Here is a 15,449-nt window from a genome sequence, read left to right as displayed (position 1 = left end):
CCCCGGGTCCCCCTCTCTGAAATGGGTGATGACAACACGCACCTCCCTGGGCAGAAAGCCTTCGACAGGCTAGTACCATGTAGCCCTGGGTACATTCCCACCTGGGTGGGGCATAGGCCATCAGCACCCTGGAAGTAGATGAGACTTCCATCATCAGGATCCCATCCAGAGCGGAAAGGCAACAATAGGAACTTGTCGATAACGTGGGCTTGAAGTTTGGGGTCACCTCTCTGGATGGCGTGACGGAACAGGAACCAGCCAGCTTCCAGCGCGTGGCCTGGTGAGCACTCGGGTAAGGCAGGCCGCGTGTCCTCCCCCAGGCGGGGGGCTCAAGCGCTGTGCTGACCGCTGACTCCCTTCCTCTCTGCCCCACTGTGGGGCCTGCTTTGAGCCCCCCAGCCCTGCCAGTCTGCCCCAGGGTCACCCTCCTGCTGCTGACACGCCAGCGTGGGAGGCCCGTCCCCCCTCCTCTGCCTGGTCCTCGGTGTCCTGAGGGCGGAGGGAGGAGGGCACTCCCCGCATCTGGAGTCCAGAACCAAGGCTGAGCTCCCCCCTCCTCCCGGGCCGCCCCCCAGCCCACCCCGCCCCTCACCTGGGTTCTGGTGTCTCCCCAAGCAGCCAGAAAGCCCCTCGCCATCCTCTGACACATTCTCCAGCACAGCCTGCCCACCCCTCTGCCGAGGGAGGAGTAGAAGGTAGCTTGGCCTTCAGCACCCCCTGACCCCCGCCCCATCATCCAACAAGAAAGACGCGCCCTCCCACGCCCCCTCCCTCCTGATCTGCAGGCTTGGGTGGCCTCGCTCAGAGGGACTTTGGAGGAGGAGCCGATTCACTCCCAAGGGTCTGGACCTGTCCTAACCCTTGCTTTGGGCCTGGGACCCTGACGTGGGGAGCGTAAGGCACTGAGCGGAGGCTGAGACCAGGGGGACTGGGCTGTGCAGAGGCCTGGGACGAAGTTGAGTCTGGCCAGGCTTCCTGCTCCCTGACGTGCCTGGGGCTCTGGCACCCACCCCGGCTCCCCCGGGGCCCTCCTTCCCTTCCTGAGGGTTCTGGGCCGCACCTCGCCCCATCTCCGCGTCTGTAAAGGGAGCCATCGGCGCCCAGCTCCGGGGGTGGGTGCGGGCGGAGGAGGCGCCCCAGGGGTGAGGCGTAGGGGGTCGCCCTGCCCCCCAGCTCCCCAGGCCCCGTCTGGCGGCCGCCGTCCGCCCGCTGCCCTGCCCCACCTGCACGTGCCGCAGAATCCTCCGAGCGCACCAGTCCGCCAGCTCGTCGTCAGCTTCCCCGAGCTGCTCCACCAGGCTGAGCAGCAGCATGGGCACCGCCATGGACTCCGCGGCCGGGGCCCCAGGGAGCTGGGGCCGCCCCAGCCCAGAGGGGTCCTCCTGCACCCAGTGCACGATCTGATCCATTATCTCCACCGCTTCGCTCTGGGGAGGGATGAGGGGAGGCCCAGGCTGAGGCTGCATCCCATCCAGTCTGGTCTCCCAGGTGCCGACCTGCTGGGTCCCCAGCCCTGGGGTGGGAGAACCATGTGCTCCCAGCCACTCATAGGACACCTTCACCAAGGCCTACTCTGGGCCTGGCCCCAGGCTGGGGGCTAGGGCTCCCACTCTGGGGGCGTAGACCATTCCCAGAGTGTGAGGTCACGTTTGAAAGCAAGAGGGGGCCCAGGGAGGAGGGAGCGGCCCTCTCCTGGCCAGGGCAGGGCACGGATTGATCCCTGTGAAACAGAGCAGGACCCTGCAGAGACTTCTGGGGGGTAGACCCCCTGTGTCCCCCGCCTCTTGTCTGTAGAAAAGCTTTAGCCTCCTAGGCCTTCCCCGAGTTCCAAAGAGCAAATATAATCATAGAAGTGAGAAAATGCAGAAGCAGAGGAAAACAGATAAGCAACACAAAATAATAATAGTTTAGCCATGAGAGAAAGTCATGGACCTTTAGTTGCTATAGATCATACCTGAGTCATATTCCTGAGTTGTTTTGCAGATACTAAGACCCCCACCGGGTGGAAGAAGGTAAGGGCATGCTGACCACCAGCGTGTAGATCCCAGACCACTGGAACCAGAAGGTTGATGATGTTGACTCCTTCCCGAAATACCACCTGGTTACCTCACCACCAACCAGTCAGAAGAACGTCCATAAGCTGATCAGGTATCCCGCCACCCCCTCCCTCACCTTGCCTTTAAAAGCCCTTCCCCGGGGCTTCCCTGGTGGTGCAGTGGTTGAGAGTCCGCCTGCCGATGCAGGGGACGTGGGTTCGTGCCCCGGTTCGGGAAGATCCCACATGCCGCAGAGCAGCTGGGCCCGTGAGCCATGGCCGCTGGGCCTGCGCGTCCGGAGCCTGTGCTTCACAACGGGAGAAGCTGCAACAGTGAGAGGCCCGCATACCGCAAAAAAAACAAACAAAAAAAAACACAAAAAAAAACCCACAATGAGATATCATCTCACACCGGTCAGAATGGCCATCATCAAAAAATCTAGAAACAACAAATGCTGGAGAGGGTGTGCAGAAAGGGAACACTCTTGCACTCCTGGTGGGAATGTAAATTGATACAGCCAGTATGAAGAACAGTATGGAGGTTCCTTAAAAAACTACAAATAGAATTACCTAATGACCCAGCAATCCCACTACTGAGCATAGACCCAGAGAAAACCATAATTGAAAAAGACACGTGCACCCCAATGTTCACTGCAACATGATTTACAATAGCCAGGTCATGGAAGCAACCTAAATGCCCATTGGCAGACAAATGGATAAAGAAGATGTGGTACATATATACAATGGAATACTACTCAGCCATAAAAAGGAACGAAATTGGGTCATTTGTAGAGACGTGGATGAATCTATAGAGTGTCATACAGAGTGAAGTAAGTCAGAAAGAGAAAAACAAATATCATATATTAATGCATATATGTGGAACCTAGAAAAATGGTACAGACGAACCGGTTTGCAGGGCAGAAATTGAGACACAGATAGAGAACAAACGTATGGACACCAAGGGGGGAAAGCAGCGTGGGGTGGTGGTGGTGTGATGAACTGGGAGATTGGGATTGACATGTATACACTGATGTGTATAAAATGGATAACTAATAAGAACCTGCTGTATAAAAAAATAAAATAAAATTCAAATATTCAAAAAAAGAATTAATGCTACATAGATAATTATTAGGTCAACTAAAAAATGGGCATATCATTGTTTGCTTGGATAAAAATATTGTGTCAATATTAAATTTCCTGAAGTTGAAAACTCTACTGTGTAAATGTAAGAGAATATTATTATTTAGAGGAAATGCTCACTGAAATATTTGGGGGTGAAGGGCTTTATGCAAGTAACTTACTCTTGAATCGTTCAGAAAAATGTTATGTATCTGTATTATTTGTGTGTGTATGTGTGAATACATGTCAATTAAAAAAAATGCTGGACTAGAAAGTTCTTGAATAAAACTTTTTTCAAAACTAAAGTTTTTGTTATAATTATGTGTTACATGTAATTTCTAATTTATAATATATAATTACAAATAATGCCTATTGTCACAGCTAATAAAGCTGAGAGAGGTCCTGGTTTTCTGTTATTTTATATATATATATATATATAGTCTTTTTAATTTTAATAAAGTTACAGAAATAACAAAGGCTTTTGAGAACCACTGTTGAACATATTTGGTTTGCAGTTTATTTAATTAATTTATTTATTTATTTTTGGCCACACCGCGTGGCTTGTGAGATCTTAGTTCCCTGATCAGGAATGGAACCTGCACCCTCAGCAGTGGAAACGTGGAGTCCTAACCACTGGTCCACCAGGGAATTCCCTAGTTTGCAGTTTGAAGAAAAAAAAGATGAATGAGCCACCAAAGCAGTTGGAGAATGAATGAATGTTTTTATAGGCAAATGAATCAGTCTTTTCATTCATGCCATCTGGGTTTTGTGTCAGGAAGTCCTTTTGGTTCTACCCTTAAAATACATGCAGGATCAGACAACTTCTCACCACCACAGGCACTGCTGTCCCCACCATCCAGGCATTATTACAATAGCTATTTAAAAAATATTTATTTATTTATTTGGCTGCACCGGGTCTTAGTTGTGTGTGCAGGATCTTTAGCCAACCCCAAAAGTGCACCCTGAATGGGAAAGAACAGAATATTGGCCCTGGATAGTTAAGGTACATATCGAAGGGATTTCAATGAGCCCAGACTCTTGCATCTTCCCATACACAGAAAAAACGCTAAATTCATTAACTTGGGATGTCTGGTTTTCTTTAATTAAAAGTAATCTTTTGATGTTCCAACTACCTGGGTTTTGTTGAAAAAACTCCTGTATATCCTGGCTCCTTCTTTACCTCTTTGGAGCTGTCTCTCAGAGAGATCTGAGAAGCTGTCCTCCGGGCTTAAGTCCTCGAAATTCTGCCAAATAAAACATAATTCTCAACTTTTAGGTTATGCACTTTTTTTCAGTTGACACTCTCTACGGTGTATCCCGCACAGAGCAACAATGGGATCCTGTTCTGGGGTAAGACAGATGTGTCCCTCCTCTGCTCAAGACCCTACAATGGCTCCTGATTTCAATCACAGTAAAAGGTGAGAGGGAGGGCTTCCCTGGTTGCTCAGTAGTTGAGAGTCCGCCTGCCGATGCAGAGGACGCGGGTTCGTGCCCCGGTCTGGGAAGATCCCACATGCCGCGGAGTGGCTGGGCCCGTGAGCCATGGCCGCTGAGCCTGCGCGTCCGGAGCCTGTGCTCCGCAACGGGAGAGGCCACAGCAGTGAGAGGCCCGCATACTGAAAAAAAAAAAAAAAAAAAAAGTGAAGGGGAGCAGAACTGGCCACCTCAAAGTCACAATATGCCTCTTTGGCATGAGGATTATTTCGAGCTGACTATTTTTAAGAAACAGCAGACACAGGAGAAGCTTTGAAAATCGAAAAGTTACCCTTTCGTAAGAGATATTTACATTTATAAGGGAAATCTCCATTTGTGTGTCTTCCTCTCTATACCAGGAAGAGGAGGATGGTTTTATCTCTAGAAACTCTTATCAATGGAGAACGTAATAATTTCGATCTGCATCACAACCCTATTCTTGTTTATTGTGCTTTGCTTGATAGCCTCCCATAACCGGCTCCTACAACGTCTCTTTTAGCTGAAGATGGTATTTAAAATGATGGCTTGAGGAGATGGGGCAAGATAGGGGTAGGGGATAAGAGGTACAACCTGTTATATATAAAATAAGGTACAAGGATATATTGTACAACATAGGGAATATAGCCAATATTTTACAATAACTAAATGGATTATAACCTTTAAAACTTGTGAATCACTATATTGTACACCTGTAACATATAATATTGTCCATCAACTATACTTCAATTTAAAAATAAAATGATGGCTTGAGTCATTTCCTGAATTACTCAGTTTTCACGGCTATCTCCCATGTATACAGGAGGTATGCATGTTATTAAACTTGTTTGTTTTTCTTCTATTAATATCTTTTTTTTTTTTTGCGGTACGTGGGCCTCTCACTGTTGTGGCCTCTCCCGTTGCGGAGCACAGCCTCCAGACGCGCAGGCCCAGCGGCCATGGCTCACGGGCCCAGCCGCTCCGCGGCATGTGGGATCTTCCCGGACCGGGGCACGAACCCGCGTCCCCTGCATCAGCAGGCGGACTCTCAACCACTACGCCACCAGGGAAGCCCCTATTAATGTCTTATTTTTGGGGGGTGGTCTTAGTCAAGAACCTAGAAGAGTAGAGGGAAAATTATTTTTTCTCCTCAACAAAGGCAAAGTCTTTACCAATGGCCTACAAAACCCTCCATGATCTGGCCCCTCTGCTACTTATCAGCCTTAGGTTCTACTACTCTTGTGTTTTGCTCATTCAATTTCAGCCACGCTGGCCTCTTTGCTGTTCTTAGAATGGGGCAGGTATGCTTCAGTCTTCCTGGCATGCTCTTTCCCAAGATGGCTCTTCCCCCCGCTGGCTTTCTCCCTCCTTTATCTTTACTTCAATGTCACATTCTTGGTTGAGGCCAACTCTGATCCACCCTTTTAATTTTGCACCCTCCCATTCCCCTACTCCTGACACCCTCCCCCTCTTACTCTGCTCTATTGCTTTCCTAGCGTCTTTCATCTTCAAACACACTTTATAATTTATTTGGTTTATTGTTTATTGTCTAGCCCTCCTCACTAAAATGTTAGCTTCAGGTAGGCAGGGACTTTTGTCTTTTGGTTCACTGATGTATTCCCAACACCCCAAACAGTGCTGACACATAATAAGCACTGAATAAATATTTGTTAAATGAATGAAAGGATGGATGTTTCTCATGACAAGATTATAAAAGCATCTACCCATTTTTCCTCTAGTACTTCAGTGGTTTTACATTTAAACCTTTAAGCTGGAATTTATTTTGAAGTAAAAAGTGTGGTATGAATCTGGATTTTTTCCCCTTCAAACAGCTTTCTAATTGTCTTGACACAATTTATTGAAAAATCAATCATCCCCCACCCCCACCCCTGTCCCGCTAAGGTCGGATCTTAACAAACGGCACCGCGAAACAGAGGAAAGCTTCAAGTGAGCTTTATTAGGGAGCGCTCCCAGGCGAGGCTCACTGGTCCGAGAGAAAGGGGCCAGAGAAGTCGCGCCCGGGCAAGGGTTGGGCAAGATTTTATAGGGGAAGAAGGGAAAGGGGTGTGGTGAATCTGGGAGGGCGCAGGGTATTCCTTATTTGGTGGTCTTTTCGGGTATCCTGGGGGACCGTTAGTCCCGCCCCTCGAAAGGCGGGAAGGCTGGGCCGGGTGCAAAGTCCCCAGGTCAGTTCCTGGAACTGGGTGGTCCGGAGAGTTTCGGTCTGATGCAACCAGTGAATCTGATTGTGTTCCCCTGCCTCGGGCCAGTTGGCCTTACATCCTGACATCTTTGGTGTAATGGGGCGGCGTTCTGATCTCTGGCTACTTCATGCTGAATGGGGGCGTCGAAAGGGGAGTCGGGCGACCAGAGGTCCGAGGCTTAGGGGAGACCAGTGGGGGGTTCTGTAGGAAGCAAGGTGTAAGGACCGAGGAGCATTTGGTTTGTGGCCACCCGAGAGACTTCCTCCATGCGCCTGCGAAGGAACCTAAGAAAACAGGGAGCAAACGTGAGCAAGATACAGATGAGAATTAAGGGGCCTAAGACTGGTGTTAGCCAGGTATAGAGGGTGGACCACCACCAATCGGGAATTGGGGAGGCGGACTGTTGGTGTTTGCGTTGGAGTTCTTCTCTTAAGCGATGGAGGGCTTTTACGTTGTCTTCGACGAGTCCTGTTTCATTGATGTAATAGCAGCATTCCTCCTGTAGGAAGAGGCAGGTACCTCCTTTGTCGGCCGTCAGGAGATCCAGGGCTCGTCGATTTTGGAGGGCAACTTGGGCTACTGAGGTGATCCAGCGCTGGAGGGAGGTGATGGAGGCGGCAGAAGCCTCGATGGCTAGCTGGAGTTTCTGTTCTAGGTCAGGGGATGTTGAGACACTGTGTGTTAGGGCTCCTCCCCCGATGCCTGCAGCGACCAGGGAGGAGGCGAAAGAGATGCCTGCGACCAGAGGAAGAAAGATAGCTCTTTTTCGTCGGGTAAAGGGCGGCGTGATTAGCGAGGAAAATTCGGCTTGGCTATATAGTGTGAGTTGTGGGACGAGAGTAACGGGGATACATGGGAAGGGGGAGGAAGAATTGATCTCTTTTGTGAGGGAACCATTGCACCACAAAAACGTGCCTGGTGGTGCTTCAACTGATGTGTTTACCGTGAGGGATGAGTTGCAAAGAAACCCAGTATCAGCTAGATTTGGGCGGCTGCCGTAACAGATGGTGAGATTTTTTGAATCAAGGAATATGGGGACTTTTAACGGGGAAAAAGGTGGGTTTGGGGAGGTGTGGGAAGTAGAATTGAAGGGCTGGTCGAGTGGGACAGCAGCCAAGGGTGGCCGGCCAAGCGAGGCACATAGAAAGCAGTCGGAGATGTTACCTATTCCTGTGTGGTTGAGTATCTGTACTGCTTGACAGACGAGGGTCAACCAAGAGAAAGGATCCTCTTTGTGTTCGGGGTGGGGTAGTTGATGTCTTAGGGCTTGTTCTGTTTCCTGGATGGCAGTGGCTTGTTCATTCAACTGTTGGATAACTTTGGGAATCAAACTGATAAATGAGCGAAAGACCCTGATAGAGCCCACGGGGTAGGCATCAGTTGCCCATCGGTAGATTTTTCCTTGTATCCCTTTTACCCATCTTGTGTCCCAGGGATCTTTGATGTTGATGAATAATTGACCCTTGCCATTTGTGGTGAGCAGGTGGGATTGTCGGAGCGAGCTCCTGGTATCTAGTTTTGCCACATGGATGTTACATGAGTGATAGGGGCACCCCCCATAGGTCTCATTCCACCATTGACAGTAGTCTCGGGTCTGATTGTAAGTGAAGCAGACAGCAGGGGTGGACCATCCCAGGGGAACACCTTCTGTGTTAGAGATGGGGATCTGGACTGTTACTAAGGCCTGGCACCCATCTGGTTGGCAGTCTCCCGTGCCCAGGACTCGGGTGTGGGTCCTACCTTTAGCTTGCCATGTCCCATGGACATGGAAGCGCCATAGGGACATCTGGTGAGTCCTCAGTGGCAGAAGGAGCAGCAGGAGGAGAGACAGGGTGACAGACAAGCCGTAGTCTCGTGGGACCCTGCAGAAGGGCCGTCCAAGTCTCTGGAGTTGGGGCCATTTTAAGGCGGGAGACATGGTACCAGGAGGGGTGTCCCAAGAGTTTAGCTGCCATGGGAGTGGTGAGGATCACCGTATGGGGGCCTGTCCACCGTGGCCTGAGAGATTGAGGGTGTAATTCTTTGAGGAGGACGCTATCGCCGGGTTGTAGACGGAGAGAGGAAGTTTCAGAGACAGTCACTGTCGGTAGATGACGGTCAGCGTGTTCGCGGAGAAGGCGGCGAAGCAGGGAGAGATAGGGAAGGTAGGAGGCTAGGGGTGGACTCTGGGTTGGTAGGTCGTGAAGGAGGAAAGGGCGGCCGTAAAGTAGTTCAAATGGACTGAGGCCAGTAGGAGTCCGAGGTGAGGCTCGGATTCGGGTAAGGGCTAGAGGAAGCAGGTCAGGCCATGAGACACGGACCTCAAGGGACAGTTTGGTGAAGTGGTCTTTTAAGATCCCATTGGCGCGTTCAACCTTACCGGATGATTGGAGGTGGTAGGGGATGTGGAGTTTCCAGGTGATCTGGAGAGCCTCTGATACCTGTTGAACCACCTGAGAGACAAAGGCGGGTCCGTTATCCGACTGAATGGAGACCAGCAGACCAAATCGGGGGATGATGTGTTGAAGCAGGATGGTGGCGACTGTGTCTGCCGTTTCTTGAGTTATTGGATAGGCCTCGATCCAACCTGAAAAGGGGGTCAATGAGAGTGAGCAGATATCGGAAGCGTTTGTAGCGGGGCATATGGGTAAAGTCGATCTGCCAGTCTTCACCAGGCTGATGTCCACGCATCTGGTGTGTAGGAATTCAGGGCCGTAGGCCTCCTTGTGGGGAGACGGATGTGCAGGTTTGGCAGGCCATGTGAGTCTTTGAGATGGCCTCTCTAAGTCCTGGCAGATGAAAGAGGGGGTCCAAAAAACGGAACATTGCTTTTGGACCAATGTGTAAGGATTTATGGATGTCTGATAGGAGGCCGGCTGCTTGGGCCAGAGGTAGGGCAATTTTGTTGTCTATAAAAATCCATCCTTTGTTGTCTTTGCGTCCCCCTTTTGATAGTAAGGCAGCTTCCTCGTGCGGGTATATGTGGGTTGGGTAGGACTGGTAAAAAATAGGAGTGGACCTGGAGGATCCCCTTTTGCAAGCTCTCGGGCCACAGAATCGGCCTTCGAGTTACCTTGTGCTATTGGGTTGGATGGGAGTTGATGACCCCTGCAATGGATAATTGCTACTTCCTTAGGAAGCTGGAGGGCCTCCAGGAGTTTTGCAATGAGGGAAGCGTTGACCACTGGGGATCCCTTAGTGGTCAGAAATCCGCATTCCCTCCATAGTGCTGAGTGGCTGTGTGCAATGAGAAAGGCATATTTAGAGTCTGTGTAGATGTTAACCCTTTGGTCTTTGGAAAGGTTAAGGGCTCGTGTAAGTGCGATTAGTTCAGCCTTTTGGGAGGTCGTTCCTTCTGGGAGTCTGTTAGCCTCAATAATAGTTGAGATAGTTACCACCGCATAGGCTGCCCGTCGGCGTCTGTCAGGACCGAGTATCGAATTACCGTCCACAAAGAGAGTGCAGTCCGGATTTGAAAGAGGGATGTCAAAGAGTCTCTCTCTTGGTGGTTTGAAGGCTTCTATGACATGAGGGCAGGAATGGGATGGAAAACCCCCGGTGCCAGAGATAGGCAGGAGGGAAGCCGGGTTCAGGCGAGGGGAGAGATCAAGAGAAACAGCTGGGTTTTCAATGAATATTAGGTGGAACTCCTGGATGCGGGAGGGGCCCAGGAGGGAGAGAGACTTGTGGCCTAGGAGGTCGACCAGCCGGTGGGAGGAAAACACGGTTAGTGGGTGGGCCAGAGTCAGTGTGAGTGTTTGTTTGGTCAGTTCGGCTGCCGCTGCTAGGGCCCGAAGGCATGGTTGCCATCCCCGAATGGCTGGGTCTAGCTGTTTGGAGAGGTAAGCCACAGGGCGGTAGGAAGGCCCTACAGGCTGGGCAAGGAGTCCAGTGGCCATTCCGGCCCGTTCATCCACAAAAAGGTGAAAAGGTCGGTTTGGGTTGGGCAGAGAAAGGGGAGGAGAAGATATCAGAGCGTTACGGAGGGTGAGAAAGGCCTGTCGAACGGCGGAAGGAGAGGTGAGGGGCCCTTGAGGGGTTTCTTTAGCGGCTAGATATAAGGGTTTAGCGAGGAGAGCAAAGTTAGGGATCCAGTGTCGGAAAAATCCTATAAGGCCCAAAAAGGAGAGAATTTGCTCCGCTGTTTCCGGAGGCTGGAGTTCATGGATAATTCGGGTGCGGTCGGCTGTTAGACCTTTTGTGGTAGGGGTAAGGTGGAGCCCCAGGTAGGTTACAGAAGATACAGATAACAGCCTTGGTTGGGGAGACCCGATAACCGCGAGAGCCAAGGTAATTGAGGAGATCTGCAGTATGTTGTCTTGAGAGGCTGAGAGATGGGCTACAAAGGAGGAGGTCATCTACATATTGAAGGAGTGTGTTGGGGGTAAGGGAGCAGGAAGTGAGGTCCCGTGCGAGCACCTGACCGAAGAGGTGAGGACTGTCGCGGAAGCCCTGGGGAAGAACTGTCCAGGTGAGCTGACTGGAAGTATGAGTATCCGGATCTGTCCAGGTAAAGGCGAAGAGGAAATAGGAGTCGGGATGTAGGGGGATAGTGAAAAAGGCATCTTGAGATCCAGAACCGTAAAGTGGGTTGTGGTTGGGGGGATATGGGAGAGCAAGGTGTATGGGTTTGGTACTACTGGGTGGAGAGGAATTATGGCCTCATTCATTAGTCGGAGGTCCTGGACCAGGCGATAATCCCCAGAGGCCTTGCGGACAGGTAGGATGGGGGTGTTGCAGGGAGAATCAGTGGGGATAAGGAGTCCCTGGTTTAGGAGTCTGGTGATATTAGGTTGTAGGCCCCTAAGGTGAGTCTCAGAGATGGGAAATTGGGGCCTTGATGGAAATTTGGAGGCGTCCTTTAGGCGGATGAGAATGGGGGAATGGTGTGTTGCTATTATGGGCTTAGAAGTATCCCAGACTTGGGGACTGATTGGGTTCGGTGTGATTGGAAGAGGGGAATAGGAGGGGGAGGGTTCTAGAGACAGGCTGAGAAGAGAAAGCAGGAGTTGGGAGGAGGGGACTTAGGGTCAAGTCTAACCAGCTGGAGGGAGGCCCCTAAGTGGAAAAGGACATCTCGGCCTAGCAAGGGAACTGGGCAGGATGGTATGACTAAGAAGGAATGAGTAAAAGGGAGTCCTTCGATATGACATGGGAGTGGACCGGTCTGGAGTGGGAAGGATGATTTGCCATCAATACCCATGACCGAGATCTGGGAAGGAGAAACTGGCCCGGAATAGGTAGGCAGGACCGAATAGATAGCCCCCGTGTCCACCAGAAATGAGATGGACTTACCCGCTACCTGTAGCGTTACCCTGGGCTCGGCGAGGGTGATGGGGGTCTTCGAGTCCGGCACCGTCAGTCGTCAGCCAATCCCAGCAGTTCGAGTGGTAATGCCGTTGGGTCGGCCTGCCCCCCGCGTGGAGACGCTGAGGGAGGGCCAGTCGTAGGGCAGTCACTCTTCCAGTGGCCCGTTAGCCCGCAGCTGGGACAGGGCTTAGAAGGAGGTCGGGGACTGGGACATTGGCGAGCCCAGTGGCTTTCTTTTCCACATTTGAAGCAGGGCCCCGGCGGGGTTGCCTTTTGTGGACCCCGTGGATGCTGTGATCCATGGGAGATGGCCGGCTACAAGAGCTTGGGTTTGGAGAGCCACCTTCTGGTGCATCCGAGCCTGTCGGCTGGATTCTGCCAAATCCTCACGGCCATTATAGACTTTAAAGGCCATCTTTACCAGACCTCGAATAGGGGTTTGAGGGCCGTCCTCTGCCCGTTTTAATTTCTTTCGGATGTCCGGGGCTGATTGGGTGATAAAATGGGTGGCTAGGACCGCTGCCCCCGCCGGGGTTGTCGGGATCCAGCCGGGTGTAGAGAGTTAAGGCCTCTGTAAGGCGATTGAGAAAGATAGCTGGATTTTCGTTAGGTTCTTGGGTTATCTCTTTTAGTTTTTCAAAATTGACCAGCTTATGAGCGGTAGCCTGCATGCCAGTCAGGAGGCATTGGATCATGAGGTCGCGTTTACGGCGGCCATCTTGGCCATCCTGATAAGTCCAGCCTGGGTCGGTGCCAGGTACGGCAGTCGCTCCGACAGGCATGGAATTGCCGGTAAGGTGAACCTGATCTGCATGGTTTCGGGCAGCAGTTTGAATTCTTTCCCTTTCGTCAGGGGTTAAGGTAGAGGACAGAACCACAAAGATATCGTGCCAGGTTAGATCGTAAGGTTGAGATAGGTAGCGAAATTCTTTGATGTAGTGGGAGGAGTCGGCAGAGAAGGAGCCTAATCGTTTTTCAATTTGAGAGAGGTCCTGGAAAGAGAAAGGGACAGGGACTCTGACCAGTCCTTCCGCTCCTGCTACCTCCCTCAGAGGGCAGAGGAGATTTGGATCTTGGGAGTCGTGAGAGCGTGTATGTGCACTAATAGGCGAAGCAAGGGGTGTGGGAGGAGAAACCGTTGAGGGAGGCGGGGAGCGGTTGGAGGGGCCGGAGCGGGTTCGGGAGGAGGAGGGACCGCTTCAGGGTAGGGTGGAGGTTGGAGACGAGTTCTGGAGGGGGGAGAGGCGAGAGATTCGGGAGGGTCGGTTAGTGGGGAGGAATCCAAGGGGATTGAGGTTTTGGATGGAGGAGATGTTTGTTTGGCAAGGAGGATTTGAGGTAGAACAATTGACGCAAAGGGAGGGGCGGGAGCGCAAATACCAGAAGGCCTGAACTTATGGGACCTCGGACCATTTGCCGTCCTGCGGCAGTAATTATCTAGATCACGGAGGATATTAAAATCTAAAGTCCCTTCAGGATTGATTGTCTAGAGGATATTGGGGCCAGGCCACAGTGGAATAGAAAATAAGCCGTCGGCAACGGAGATCTTGGGAGAAGCCGAGGGCTGTAAAATTGGCTAGGAGACACCCCAGGGGCGTCTTAGGATCTGGTTTCGATTGTGAGGTTCCCATGACTCCCAGTCTGTCCCTGAGTGAATGGAGAGGGAGAAAGGCGTCCCTGGTCTCAGTCTCCAATTCACAGTAGGTCGGAGGGCGGTCAGGCGATTGGGACGTCTCCACAGTTGCCCGAGGCCCAGAGAGAGGACGGAGGAATCCCTGACGCGGCCGCGATTAAGGACAGGGAGTCCGGTGGGCAGGGACTCTGAGGGTCGGAGGGAACAAGGGAGGGGGACTTACCCCGTTTTCTGCCGGATCGGGTGGATGAGTAGAGGTTCCCTGGTTGTCTCCTGGGGGAGGGGAGGAGCTGCCCGCGCGGTAACCCGCGGGGCTTGGTACCCCTCCCGGGTTTCGGCACCAAATGTAAGGTCGGATCTTAACAAACGGCACCGCGAAACAGAGGAAAGCTTCAAGTGAGCGCTCCCGGGCAAGGTTCACTGGCCCGAGAGAAAGGGGCCAGAGAAGTCGCCCCCGGGCCAGGGTTGGGCAAGATTTTATAGGGGAAGAAGGGAAAGGGGTGTGGTGAATCTGGGAGGGCGCAGGGTATTCCTTATTTGGTGGTCTTTTCGGGTATCCTGGGGGACCGTTAGTCCCGCCCCTCGAAAGGCGAGAAGGCTGGGCCGGGTGCAAAGTCCCCAGGTCAGATTCTGGAACTGGGTGGTCCGGAGAGTTTCGGTCTGATGCAACCTGTGAATCTGATTGTGTTCCCCTGCCTCGGGCCAGTTGGCCTTACACTTACTATGCACCCATCTCATACTAAGTAACATGGAGGATAAAAAGAGCTTGTAATTCATTCAGCCGACATTTATTTAGCACTGATTATATTCCAAGGATACCTAGTGGAGAAGTAAGATCACTGGACTCAGACCATTGGTCAATCATTGAGATGGCATCTGGAGAGCAACAATGAGGCAAAGGAAAAATTAGAGTAAAAAGAAAATTATAACTATACTTAATGATAATCCAAAGGAGTAAATAGAAAGAAAGAAGTAAAGGGAAAAATCTAGAAGATCCATGAAGGGGAAGGATGGGATTCAGAGATTAGTTTTGGGCAGTCTGCTTACCCGATAGCCTGTTGGCCAGAGCTGCTCACACTTAGCTTGCCCACATCCCCTCTCTCTTGGGACTACATCAGCAACACCCTGCTTCCTGCCCCTCCCTTCCCCTGTACAGTCTCTGGATTGCAGCCACAGTGATCTCTTTAAGATGAAATCTGATTATCTTGCTTTACCTCTTAAAAAGGCTCCCCTCTCCAGTGCCCTCTGATCCGGTCAGTAGGCCCTCTGCCTCCCTCTCCAGGTACTTGCTTTGTCCTCTGTGTCTCACCTCTAGATTCTAAGCTACAGCCATAATGATGCTCTCCTACAGATTCCTCAACTAGCCATTCCCCACCCCCTCCCTTTCTCTTCTGGTCATTGGAAGTGCTGGCCCCCTAGTCTAGAGCACTCCACTCCCCACCTCCCACATTCCTGAGCACGAACTGCAAAGACCAGAGTAATCTGTTCCACTGGGAGGCACATTTCCTTCTCGAGACCCAGGGGGACAGGGACATCTATGGTAGAAATCAGCCCCGTTCTCCCCTAGTCCGGCAGAGGCCCTCTAGTCCTTTTGCCTGGATCTGAGACAGAGAAAGAGCACCTGCTGGCCCAGGGGGAGGGATTTCTCCTAGTTCTGCCTGGGGGTGCAGACTCCCTTTGCCGAGGCGAGCATTTAAGTGCTTTTTGCCAACCTGGCCAA

Source organism: Globicephala melas, chromosome X (assembly GCF_963455315.2).
Source record: "Globicephala melas chromosome X, mGloMel1.2, whole genome shotgun sequence".
Classification (NCBI taxonomy): domain Eukaryota; kingdom Metazoa; phylum Chordata; class Mammalia; order Artiodactyla; family Delphinidae; genus Globicephala; species Globicephala melas.
The sequence above is the reverse complement of the archived record's forward strand: the minus strand, read 5'-3'. Positions refer to the sequence as shown.